The sequence below is a fragment of the Notechis scutatus genome, chromosome 2 (genome assembly GCF_049901735.1).
Source record: "Notechis scutatus isolate UNSWTSFEM ecotype Mainland chromosome 2, rNotScu1.2, whole genome shotgun sequence".
In the NCBI taxonomy this organism is placed as follows: Eukaryota; Metazoa; Chordata; class Lepidosauria; order Squamata; family Elapidae; genus Notechis; species Notechis scutatus.
Genome location: NC_142010.1, coordinates 1,042,589 through 1,056,211, shown reverse-complemented (window position 1 = coordinate 1,056,211; position 13,623 = coordinate 1,042,589).

The following is a 13,623-nucleotide window of genomic DNA, read 5'->3' as shown; positions in this document are numbered from 1 at the left end:
CAGTAATCAATGCAATGTCATCTGTGAATAGTAATAATAATGATACTTTCCCATTTGTCTCCTCTTAAACAGACATGGATCGGCTAAACCAGCTTTAAATCCTATATTGTCTAGTTCCTTTACAATATACTGGTTCCATTCATAGCCTGATTGTTTTAGACCATATAGGCTTTTCTTTAACAACCAACAATCATTATTATCCTTATTTTCACTTTTAATACCAACAGGTTTTTTTCATATAAATAGTATGTTTTAATGGGGCGTGCAAGTAAGCAGTTTCCACATCTAGATGGTTAACTATATAGTTTTTACTAGCTGCCCACACTAAAGCTGCCCTCAAGGTTGCTGCCTTAAGACTAGGTGCAAACACCTCATCGTAGTCATTGGCATTCTGCCTAAAACCTTGGGCTACTAACCTTGCCTTATGGATTAAATTACCATCTTTATCTATTTTTACCTTAAATATCCATTTGCAGCCAATGGATTTCTTTCCTACAGGTAATTTGGCATTTTCATACACCTTCATATCTCTTAATGAATTCAGTTCCTTATTCATTGCTGCATACCATCTTTCTTTTTCCTTAGTAGGATACTTTTTAATTTCTTCAACAGAATTAGGAACTTGATTAATCTGGCACACTGTGTTAGCCTGGTACCTATCAGGCGGTCTAGATACACGTGTAGTTCTTCTGGGAATTACAGGGCTTTCAGGAGGACTTTCTTGAACTACTACCTGTTCATCTTTCTCATCCTGTTCAGCTATTGATTCTGTTTCTTCCTTTATGGGCACTATTTCATCCTGTATTTTTCTCTTTACTTTATTTTTAAAGTTACAGGGATAACTAATGGGATTTCTATAGGATTCAATAACTACATCTTTATTGGCATCCTGTTCTAATTCCTCCCATCCTTCATGTTCTAGAAATTGGGCACTAGCACTACATAACACTTTAGATGTGCCTTTCTCCCAAAATCTATATGCCCTATGGTTTGCCTGATAACCAACGAAGAAAAATCTTTTAGCTCTATGTTTCCCTTTTTTTCTGAGTTGTGCAGGAATATGCACCCATGCTGGTGCACCAAATGTGTGCAGGTAACTTAGGTCAGGTTTCCTGCCATGCCACCTGGTGAATGGTATTTCACCTGTTGTTGTATTAACAACGTTGTTCAATATGTTATTAGCACACATTGTAGCCTCCCCCCACAAATAATCAGGTAACCCAGAATCATTCAACATTGTTCTAACCATTGCCTGTAGTGTTTGGCCTCTTCTTTCAATAAAAGCATTATGTTCTGGCCTGTATGGAGCAGACTTCTTATGCTCTATTCCAGCTATCTTAAGTCTGTTCTGGAATTTGTTATTAATAAATTCCGTACCATTATCTGTCACCAGGGTTATCAGTTGTCGTTTAGACTTTCTTTCAGCAAACCTAAGCCAATTGAAAAAATGTTGATATGTTTCAGTTTTGCTTTTCATTAAATAGCGAAACACATATCTAGAATAATGGTCCATAATGCTCAGTATATATCTAGCACCCCCATACTGGGTTTCTTTGGACCTATGATGTCTGCAAATACCACTTCTAAAGGTTCTTTTGTTTTGAAACCATTTAGTCTATTTGCAGGCAATACTTTGCTCTTATCTTCACAGCAAACATTACAACGCAAATATTTATCACAAGGTTTTAACCTTATTCCTTCAGATAACTCAACTGTACGTTTTAGCATTTTAAAATTTACATGCCCCAAACGCCTATGCAATAAATGGATACATTCATTATGAGGCTTTATATTATTAAATACAGTCTGAGCCTCCCTTTCTTACTATTATCTAAGACATATAATGTTCCATTTAAAGCTGCAGTTACCCTTTTGTTATCTTTTTCAATTATGCAATTATTATCCTTAAAAGTAATTACATAACCTAATTTATCTAATACCCTTACTGAAAGCAAATTAAACTTTAGTTGCGGTACATACAGCATTTTTATATCCTGGTTTATGCACGGACAATGTGCAAGACCTTCACCTTTCGCTTTTAAGATTCCAACCGTTTGCAAGTGATATATGTTGAGAACTTGTAGACATTTTTATAAATTTTGTCTTATCTCTTGTGATGCAGTGGGATGCGCCACTGTCAACCACCCATAGATCATTCTTCACATCAGAGTTGCTAAACGTGGCTAGTTCAAATGCTTTCTTTGGCTTTTTTATATTCTGGCTTTTCTCTTTTTGCAGAATCTTGCCAAATGTCCTCTGCCTCCACAATTAAAACACTTTTTAATTGTGTATGCCGTCGAAGATAAATTCTCTTCTTCCGGGTGCTGTAATTTGCTTTGCTGGTTTCTTTCAAGCTTTGAAGATAATTTCTCTTCTTTCTTATCTTCTCTCAGCTCGTCACGCTCACGCCTTCTTCTGGCTTCTTCTAATAGCCTGCCTGTTATGTCGGTTAATGAGAGGCTTTCTTTTGGCAATACCTCTAACGAAGTCACATAGTCATCATAGCTTTGATCTAATGAAGATAATATTATGTAGACTTGTTGCAGTTCATTAAATATAAGCTCTTTTTCTTGCAATTCTTGAAAAATGCTCTTCATACAGTTTAAATGAACTAACATATCTCCATTCCTCTGAAGATGCGTTCGAAAAAGCTTCCGTGTAAGATTTATATGTGCTCCTACACTGTCCCGAACATAAATCTTCCTGAGGTTCTCCCAGCAGTTTGCAGCATTTTCTTTTCCACGAATATGGACAAGCTGCTGATCACAGAGAGTCAGTCCTATGATGCATAAAGCCTGCTCATTTTTCAGTTTAAAGTCTTGTAACTTTTCGTTATCATCATCATCAGCAGGATCCCAGCTACTCACATCTGGTGGGTTTGCTATAATGTCCCACAATCCTTCTCTGCGTAGAAGTAAACTACATTTCATTGACCATGAAACATAGTTTGTTCCATCCAGCCTGGATATCATGGACAGTTGTGACAAATTTACTTGTGCCATTACTCTTCAGATATTTTTGACTATTTTAAACTAATTAAAACAGTTTGTTTTTACAGTAATGTGCAACTCACACCAACTCTCTCTGCTATATCCTGGTTAGTTAGACTATGCTGCTGGGCCCATAACCAATGTTAGTGTTTGGGGATTAACCCCTAGCAGAGTATTGCAGCAGTAGTCAAGCCAGGCAGCCAAACGAGAGTGGAAGGGCCCCAGAGTATACACACACTGAACACAAACACTGTTTGTAGTTTAAATAGTTTTTAATCCATTTAGAGTTTAAAGCATTGTCATTCAGTCCATTAAGTCATTCACAGTATTTCCATCCAGTAAGACTCACTATTACAGTCCAAGTTAAGAGTCCTTGCAATATCTTTATCAGCCGATAAAGATATCTTCTCCTCCTCCGGTGCCTCTCTCCAGAGGAACAAACGCTGGATATTCAGCAAGAAGTTCAAACAGTAGAACAGTAGAATTACGCAGTAAATCAGCAAACAGTAGCAAACAAGAACAGTTCAGTCACAGGCACTCACAATTAGTCGCAGTAAGACACAGTTAGTCGCAGTAAGACACAGTTAGTCGCAGTAAGCTTTCCAGCTTCTAATGCTTCCTTATATTGTAACTTCTAACCGCACCCTTAATCGGCTAATTGCCTGCAGCATTGTGCTTAAAGTGATAAGCACTTAAACCATGATATCTAAGTTTTATATATTTATTCACCCAAAACATATTTGGTATCAATGTTATACCTAACACCAGGCCACCAGACCTTCTCTGCCAGCATCCTCTCCAGGAACGTGGGAAGATTCAGGGGGCCCCTGTTCCAGGGTGCATATTGATCTGGCTGGCCCTTTTCATGGGCGAACATTCTTAGTGATGGTTGATTCTTTTTCTAAATGGGTAGAGCTCACTTTAATGACCTCCACAACTTCAGAAGCTGTCATTAAGGCCCTGATGAGAATATTCACCACCCATGGCCTCACTGACACCATTGTGTCTGATAATGGCCCCCAGTTTACTTCCTGTGAATTTGAGGTTTTCCTAGCTAACCAAGGACACGCCCTAAAAGACACGCCCTAACAGCTCCTTTTCACCCTGCCAGTAACGGTCTGGCTGAAAGGGCAGTCAGATCTGCTAAGGATGTCCTGGAGATGCTTTGGCCCATAGATTGGCACTCCAGACTTGCTAAGTACCTCCTAACCCAGCATACGACTCCCTGTACCACCACAAATAGATCTCCAGCTGACCTCCTCATGGGTCGCCATCTGAGGACTACTCTAGACAGACTCCATCCAAATTACACCCCAATCACACCCCTGGGATCAAATAGCCAGACTAGGAAGTTTGCTGAGAATGACCAGGTCTATGCTAGGAACTATGCGGGTCACCCTTTGTGGATGCCGGGGTGGATTGTGGCCGTAACTGTCCTAAGTCTTACAGGGTCCAATTCCAAGATGGTCACATTTGGCACCGCCATGTCAACCAACTAAGGGGGCGTTTGGGTATGTCTGCAGGTGGCCCTCCAGATGTTCTTGCTGCAGCGAGACCACCAGCACCCAAGGAAGCTCACCATAAAAATGACAGCGACGCGAGCCTACCTGAATAGTCATCGGTCCTGCACCTGGGGCTGCCTGAACATGAGGTGCCCACTTCTTCATCACCAGAAGCTGCTCGCCAAGTGGAGAAGACCCATCCAGCAGCAGCTCTGTCAGACCTGAGAAGATCTGGTCACCTGCGCAAGCGCCCGAGTTACCTGAAGGATTATGCATGCTCCATTCAGGAAGAAAGGAGTGTTGCATTCGGAAAAGGTTGAGCTGAAGTCCTCATTCCGGTCCATGCTTCCAGCGGGAACATGGACCGTTCCTATTGGCTGATGCCATTTGACAGCTGACTATAAAAGGGAGTTGTCAAATGGCATCAGCTGTTGCCCGCCAGCTGGCTGCCTTGTTAGCGTTGCAGTCGCAGCAACCCTTTATTGTTTCAATAAAGATAAAGCTGAAGTTTGCTTTACGTTCGCCTCTGTTATTCCGCCGCTCCATACAGTTATGGTTGAAGCTGAAGTATTCATTGACAGGTAGGACAATGCAATGTATGATTTTATATACTATACTTAGATCGGACAGAATCTGGCATAGTTCTAGGATTTCTAGGTCTAGAATTTCTAACCTGGTGACATAAGGTATTCTGCAACGAGTAGAGGAGTGGAGAACTCTTCTTGCGAAATATTTCTGGTCTTTCTCAACTGTGTTAATATCAGGTACGTAATGTGGGTTCCAGACTGATGAGTTGTATTCGAGTATTAGTGTAGCAAATGTTTTGTATGCTCTAGTTAGTAGTGTAATATTACCGGAGAAAAAGCTACATAATATTAGGTTAACAACTCTTAATGTCTTTTTGGCTATGTAGTTACAGTCAGCTCTAGCACTTAAATCATTAGAGATGAATGCTCCAAGATCCTTGACAGAGTTTGGATCATCAACAAGTTCTTGACTATTCAGACTGTATTTTATTTTCTGATTTTTTTTGCCAATATGTAAGACAGAGCATTTATTTCTTGAGATTTGAAGTTGCCATTTGTTTGACCATTCTGATACATAGTCGAGGTCTTTTTGAAGGGTAGCAGTATTGTCTGTGGTATTGAATAGCTTTATATCATCAGTGAAGAGAATGCAGTTGCTGTTAATATGATCACAGAGGTCATTTATGTAGAGTATGAAGAAAACTGCCTTCAGAGGCACCACTATTGACAGGTACAGAATTTGATAGGACACTCCCAATTTTGACCATTTGTTGTCTGTTTGAGAGGAATGCGTCTATCCAGTTATGCAGGTGTCCAGAGATACTATAAGATTTTAGTTTTAGGAGTAGTTTGTGGTGTACCACTGAATCAAAGGCTTTACAGAAATCTATGTAGATTGCGTCTATTGCTTTGCCCTGATTGAGTTGTGTGGTCCATATGTTTTTGCAGTGCAAGAGTTGCAGATTACAGATTGTTCCTTTCTTGATTCTCAAAGTACGATGATTCCCCTGAGTCAAACAAAACTCATTTCTCCAACTGCCCACTTTTCTGGCAATGTTCGTTCCCAATTCCCCTTCTCTTTTTTAAAACCATGATTATTTATTCTCCTTTGGGATTTCCACCACCACAATTAATTGCCAATCAATGTGACAACCAATGGGATAGACAGCACCTGATAATCTGATTTGTAACAGCCTCTTTCAGTAATGAAGGCAAAGGTTGGGGTAAAGCTGGGCAAATACTATAGCAGTCTAATAGTTTAAAGGTAAAACTTCCAAATCTGGGGGCAAACAGGATCTTCCTCATTGTAATTGTGGTCTTCTGTGGTCTCTGAGATTTCGCTCTGTGCTGAAGAAAGAACTGTAGGAAGGATCTCTTGCAGGGTATGTCAAATGTTGCTGCTGCTGCATGTACCGCTTTTTCTACTTCAGCTTCTGTCTCAGATTCCCTGTGCCAGTATGCTGATGAAATGTCCATTTAAGTTGATAATAGAAGAAAAGGAATGGTTCCATTACTACAAACCAGGAGACTACTGGATTACTGGAATAATGTCTGGAGTCGCAGGTCGAATGTACCAATTTTCTTTCTCCAAGCCTCCAAACCACCAATTGAATAGGTAATTGTCAGCATGTCCAGGATTCTGGTGATTGATTTTACCTGCTCCAATGTTTTTTCTTGGAATGATTTCTTTCTCCACTTCCTCACCTTGAGAAAGGCAAGTCATTGTTGCTCATTCCAATTTGCTTTAGAGGAAAAGCTCCAGGGGAACATGATGATTTAGTAAAACCAGAGTTTGCAAAGTTCCTTTTAAGTTCTTCAACAACACTGGGCAACACTGGGCACTGCCAACACTGTCCCACAGTACCTCTTGCTTAGATGGATTCTGCCTGCTTTCAAAATGATTATCTTGGGACTGTGGAGTGAGCAACTTATTTATTCATGTTTATTTTATTTATTTATTAACAATAGTGAAACATTAATAAAGTGATTGAATGAATACCTTAGAACAGAGTGGTATCTCTTTTATTTTCTCCTCACTGTTTCTTCCCCTTCCTTACATTTACTCTATAATTCCTACCACTCTCTCCACTCTTTCTTTCCACCCTTTAACTCTCCTTGTGGCTCCCCTGAGTATCTGATTTTCTTTTTGGAATTGCACTATATAGATATAAAGCTACACTAAATATGACATGCTTTCTTGAAAGTCCAAGCTGAAGTTTTATTTAATTATTTATTTATTGGAATTTGACAAACAAAAACGAGAACAAGAATAAGAGAATAAAAAATACAATGACAGGGACATTTGGTGCACTTATGCATGCCCCCCTCTACTGACCACTTAAGTATGACGTAAGGTCCACAGAAGTCAATTTGTGACCAAAACTGTGAAAATTTGTAGCTGAGACAACTGAATCAGGTAGGGCATTCCAGACTTTGACAACCCTATTACAGGAATCATATATTTTTACAGTCAAGTTTAGAACTATTTACATTGAGTTTAAAGTGGTTTGTTCGTGCGCCTATTATTGCCATTAAAACAGAAAACGTCATTTACAGGTAAAACATTACTACGTATCATTTTTGGATGCAATACTTAGGTCCCACTGCAAGCGATGCAATTCTAAGTTATCCAAACTGAGCCTAAGGAATTCTATTGTGTACAGAAGAGTGCAAGACTTTTCTCGTGAAGTATTTCTAAACCTGCTCAATTGTACTGATGTCAGATATATGGTGGTGGTTCCAAACAGTTGAACAATACCTAAAATTGGTCTAGCATAAGTTTTATAAACTCTAATTTGCAACGCAATGTTTCCAGAATGAAAAGCTTTGCAAAATTAAGTTTACAACTCTTAATGCTTTTTTAGCAACGCTGTTAAAGTGACCATTGGAGCATAAACTGTGAGAGATAAGTACACCTAGGTCCTTGACAAAGTGAGAGTCATTTGCTAGATCAATGCCACCAACTTATAGTTGACATTCTGATTATGTTTTCCAATATGTAAGACATAGCATTTATTAATCAAAATTTGAAGTTGCCAAATAGATGACCATTCAGACACATAGTCGTGATCACTTTGCAAAACAAGAGAATTATCTGTAGAATAGAATAATTTTACATCATTGGTAAAAAAAAAAACCAACCACAATTGCTTTTAAGTTGATCACATATATCGTTGATATAAAGCAAAACAAGATAATGAAATTTCTTATGTTGGAGTGCGAACACCTTCTACTACATTCTGTCCTTCTTGTTGGCTGTTCATGAAGTCAATCGGAATTCAAGGCTCTTACCCGACATCATCCTGGGCTACAATATCTATCAGAACTTTTTCAGTGCAAGAATGACCTATGAGGCTGTGCTGGATGTGCTGTCTATGGGACAGGAGAACGTCCCACACTACAGATGTGGAAGACAAAAGAACCTGCTAGCGATGCTTGAAGAGATGGATTCTGAACTCTTTGATTAAATTTCCAATGTCTTGAGCATCTATAAAATTCCACAGGTATAAAGCGAAATGAAATTAATTCCGTGTTATAAATTGTTCAGATTTGTCAAGAAGGCAGCACTTGTACATATTTCTCCAAATAAATTGAAAGTCAGAGAGTAAATATTAAAAGAGCTGAAAGAATTTTTAATTCAGAAAGTGTGTGTGTGTGTGTGTGTGTGTGTGTCTATGTACATATGTATATCAGGTAAAGGTAAAGGTTCCCCTCGTACATACATGCTAGTCATTTCCAGCTCTAGGGGGTGGTGTTCATCTCCATTACAAAGCCGAAGAGCCAGCACTGTCCAAAGTTGTCTTTGTGGTCATGTGGCCAGCATGACTAAATGCCAAAGGTGCACAGAACACTGTTACCTTCCCACCAAAGTGGTCCCTATATTTCAACTTGCATTTTTACATGCTTTTGAACTGCTAGGTTGGCAGAAGCTGGGAAGGGTAACGGGAGCTCACATAGTTACTCAGCGCTAAGCATTCGAACTACCGAACTGCTGACCGTTCTGATCAACAATCTCAGCGTCTTAGCCACTGAGCCACTGCATCCCCACATGTATCCATATGCTACATATATATATGAGTTGACAGTGTGTATCTGTATATATCCATATGTCTTGTGTGTGTGTGTGTGTGTGTGTGTATTCGTAACGTGAGAATCCATTTGATTGAATCACATTAAATAAACATAATCCCTCCCAGATTTGCTCAATGCATTTGCTAATCGAATGCACAGGTCATTAAATGCACATGTGGGATCTCAGGATGGGGAAGGCCATGCAGAGCCTAGTGTTGGAAGAGGCCAACCAGAGTCTCCCCTGATACCTTATGCTCACTTACAATCCCTTGGGACCCCCATAGTTCTTCACATCCTGCCCTGGGACTCCTTTGGTTTGTTAGCCTCCTAGATCCACTTCCTTCTTACATCCCATTTCCCGTGGATTGCTTATTTTTTGAAGATCTGCAGAGCTCCAGAAGAGGCTGGCCCACTGTAAGAGAAGTGTTTTATTCAAATGGTGGTGAAGCTATAAGAATGTGAAATCTAAGGAAAACATTTCCTTAGGGGAGACGTGATAGCAGTGTTCCAATATCTCAGGGGCTGCCACAAAGAAGAGGGAGTCAAGCTATTCTCCAATGTACCCAAGGGCAGGACAAGAAGCCATGGGTGAAAACTAATCAAGGAAAGAAGCGACCTAGAACTAAGGAGAAATTTTGTGCCAGTTAGAGCAATTAATTAGTGGAACCACTCGCCTCCAGAAGTTGTGAATGCTCCAACACTGGAAGTTTTTAAGAAGAGATTGGATAACCATTTCTCTGTAGTTGTGTAGGATTTCTGGCCTAGGAAGGGGGGTTGGACTAGAAGACCTCCAAGATCCCTTCCAACTCTGTTATTCTATTATTTTCTCCAGCTTCTGGGTAAAAGAGTTTGGCTTTGAGCCATGTGGCCAGCAGGCCTCTGGTAGTAGAAAAGGCCTGGGTGTGACCATTGGGAATATTGAAAATGATGATTTTTGAAAAGTAAGACTTCATCATAGAACGTATGAGGGTTGAATCAGTGACTTTTTAACATTGTGCAAATGTAGTGACCAATACAAAATAGATTTTGTATGATCAGACTACCCCAGACAAATTGCTGCCCAATTTTTCCTTGAAAATATCCAGCAATGGAGCTCCAGGAGACAGGCTGTTCCAACTCTTAATAACTCTCACAGTGAGGAATTCCTCATTTTTGTAATCTTGAGATTGAAGTAAAAAATTCAAAAGAAAAAAATGAAGAAAAAAACGAATAGGTCAAGATAGCTAGAGGGCACCTCCAGAAAGCAGCTTTTACATACTTTCTCTAGTGGACAAGACAGAATAAAATATGTCATAATATTCTTTCCTATTTTGAACTGGAGCTTGGCGCAATTCCAGTTGCCTTGGTTTTTTTTTTAAAGTGAGGTTATTAAACTGACTTCTGCATTTCAAATGTCTGAAAGAAATTCAGCCAATTAACGAGTTTAAACAGAAATATTTGAAATCAATGATATTAATGAAGACAATGAGATAATGTAGCAATATTAAACAATTGCTAGGGGGGAGATATAACAAACAATATTTCAAGCCCAAAATATGAAACATAAGCAGTAATAATCTTTGAGATATTAATATGTTTGTCATTTAAAAAATATATTCCATGAGTGTATAGCATTATTCCAGTATTTGAGAGGCGGCCAAAAAGAGGAGGTCAATTTATTTTCCAAAGCACCAAATGGTAGGACAAGAATCAATGGATGGAAACTAATAAGGAGGGAAGCAACCTGGAATTAAGGCTTTGAGGACAATTAACCATTGGAACAGCTTGCCTCCAAAACTTGTAGGTGCTTCATCGCTCGTGTTTTTTAAAAAGAGACTGGATGAGGTTGGACTAGGATAGGGGTATCACTCAATTTCATTGCGGGCCACATCAGGGTTGCATTTGACCTCAGGGGGAGGTGTGGCCAAGGTGGGCATGGCCCGCATGATGTCACTTGTGTCAGGGGGCACCTGTGGTGGCTCAAATGTTCTGCCAGCAAAAACAGATCTTTGGGGAGGCACGCATGGCCCTCCCAAGCTCTATTTTTGTCTGGGATGGCCTGCTGCAACCCTCTGCCAGCCAAAATGGAGCTCAGAAGAGCCATGCATAGCCCTATCTAGCTCCATTTTTGCTGTCAGAGGCACTGCAGGCCGGTCCTTTGCTATTTCCAGGGTAGCCCTGCAGGCCAGATCTAAGCATCCCAAAGGCCAGGGCCTTGAGTTTGACACCCCTGGACTAGGGTCTCCTGCTTGAGTGGTTGGTTGGACTTGAGGACTTTCCAGCTCTATTCTGATTGAATATTTGATTGAGTGGATGGGTGACCCACAGAGTTATAATGTGACCAGAAGGGTGTGCTCTATGAGGATCACCAATGAGCATTATCCACAGATAATTCAGGAGTTCCGGTGGTGACGTGGGTTCGAAGAAGCATGGGTGACAGTGCTCTGCCCCTTGTTGCTGAAATTCAGTGGTCTGGTGGCCGTCCGAGGCAAAAATCGGTCCTGGGGGGATCGGTGAGGATGAGGGGAACCTTCGTAGCTACAGCGGGAATGTGCGATCCTCAGTGGCACGAATGGAGGAACCCTTAAAGCTGGAGCTGAAGTGTCAGCTTTTAATGGCTGATCTGGAGACCTGACGTACCACAAGATAGAAAAGGGAAGTGAAGAGGGAGAACGGTGTGTTAAAAGCGGTGGGAGTGGAGGAGTTTGATTTGGTGGAAAGTGCTGAAGAAAGAGCCAACCCAGAAAGTGACAGTAAAGGAGAGAGCTCTAAGTGGCACACGGACAGAGTGAAATAATGAGGTGAGCGGAAAAGCGAGAGGGCAAAAAGTGTTGCCAGCAGCAGAGAAGAAAAGAACAAAGAAGAAGGGAAAGTAATAGACTGACTGTGATTTGACTGTTGATTTGAAAAAGAAGGTGAAAGTGAATTGATAAAAGCAGCGAGGTGGATTTTCCTCAAGTTTCCTTGAACATTGTAGCAACAAAAGATACAAAGAAGCAGATATAAAGGCTAAAGAAAGTAGACTGACTGTGACAGTGCAGAATTTGGAGAGTTTGACATTTTGAAGGTGGGAAGTTAAAATTAACCCTTTAAGTCTATAGCCACCAATATCACAGTAAGATTTTAGCCAACGGAGTGCAACTTTTAAATCTAAAATTAACTGTTAACTGTGACTATAATATTTATATTTATATATGTGCGAACATTGTGGTTAATCTTTTCTTTCTTTTCCTTTTTTTAGTAATGTTTTATATTTAGTGGCATTTTGTGATAAAAACCTTTAAATACTTAGGTTTACATAGTTATATATTGACTGGACCCTAAAGATATTGTTTATTTGTACTTCTTAGTAAAGTATAATTGTTATTAAAGGTATATTGGAATATAGAACTACTAATTTATATAATTATATTAATTGTTGGAGATAGGTAACTGATTGTATATGTGAAACTATCAATTAATGGTTTAAATGTTTAATATTTAGAAGTAATAGAACAGTGAACTGTTAATACTAGCATTGTTTATGTTAGTGGGATAGACCAGTAAAACTGTATAAGCTAATAACTTTTGGAGCTTAGTGGAATAAGTGGGATCTAATACGAGATATAGAGGTGCAGACTGCAGGGTAGAATAAAAATAGAGACAGAAATTATCCTCTCTTGTGGGAGAGGATAGAAAAAATATTAGGACAGCAACATAGAATATTGCAAGAAATGACAAGTATTATGACAACTGCCATGCAAACCGGGAAGAAACCCACTAGAACAGTGACATCATCCCCATCTACACAAAGATCTATAGAAGGAATGCTTACAACAGACAAAACAGCTTCTGCAATGAACACAAAGACCATGCAAGCCACTTTATTATCAATACAAGAAACAATGATAAAGCTACAGGAAAGCATGACCAGAAATCATGGAGAAATGAAGATAGAAATGGAGGAAGTGAAAAGAAAAGTGAGAAATGACATCCAGAAATTAGATGAAAAAGTGGGACTGATCCAAGAAGTTTTACAAAAAAATGACCAAATACTACAAATGATTGAACAAAGAACAGAAAAAATAGAGCAGAAATTAGAATCAGTAGACCAGAAAATGAAGGAACAGAATAAGGAAGTGGAAAACTCACTGGTCTAGCTGGAAATGGACAGAGACTCATTTTACCTGCGCTCCCAGAATGTGGAGGAGACTAAAGAGGAAGACCTAACAACAACAATGGCCGAGATAATTGAAGAGGCACTCCAAAGAGACAAAAGTGAGATACTCAATGAGTTGGACAAAGTCTGTCGAGTGTATACCAATTATGCCAGATGATTTAGACTGCCCAAAGAAGTGCACATCCATTTCACATGAAAAAAAAGTAAGGGATATAATCTATAAAATTACCAGAGATGAGCCAATATTCTAGAAAGGAAAAGAAATTATTATATTAAAGCAAATCGCGAAAAGAGCGGGCGAGCAATGGAGAGAATATTGTTTCCTGGCAGCCTGACTTAATAAAAATAATATACTGTTCAGATGGATAACACCAGAGGGAATGTTGGTGTCATGG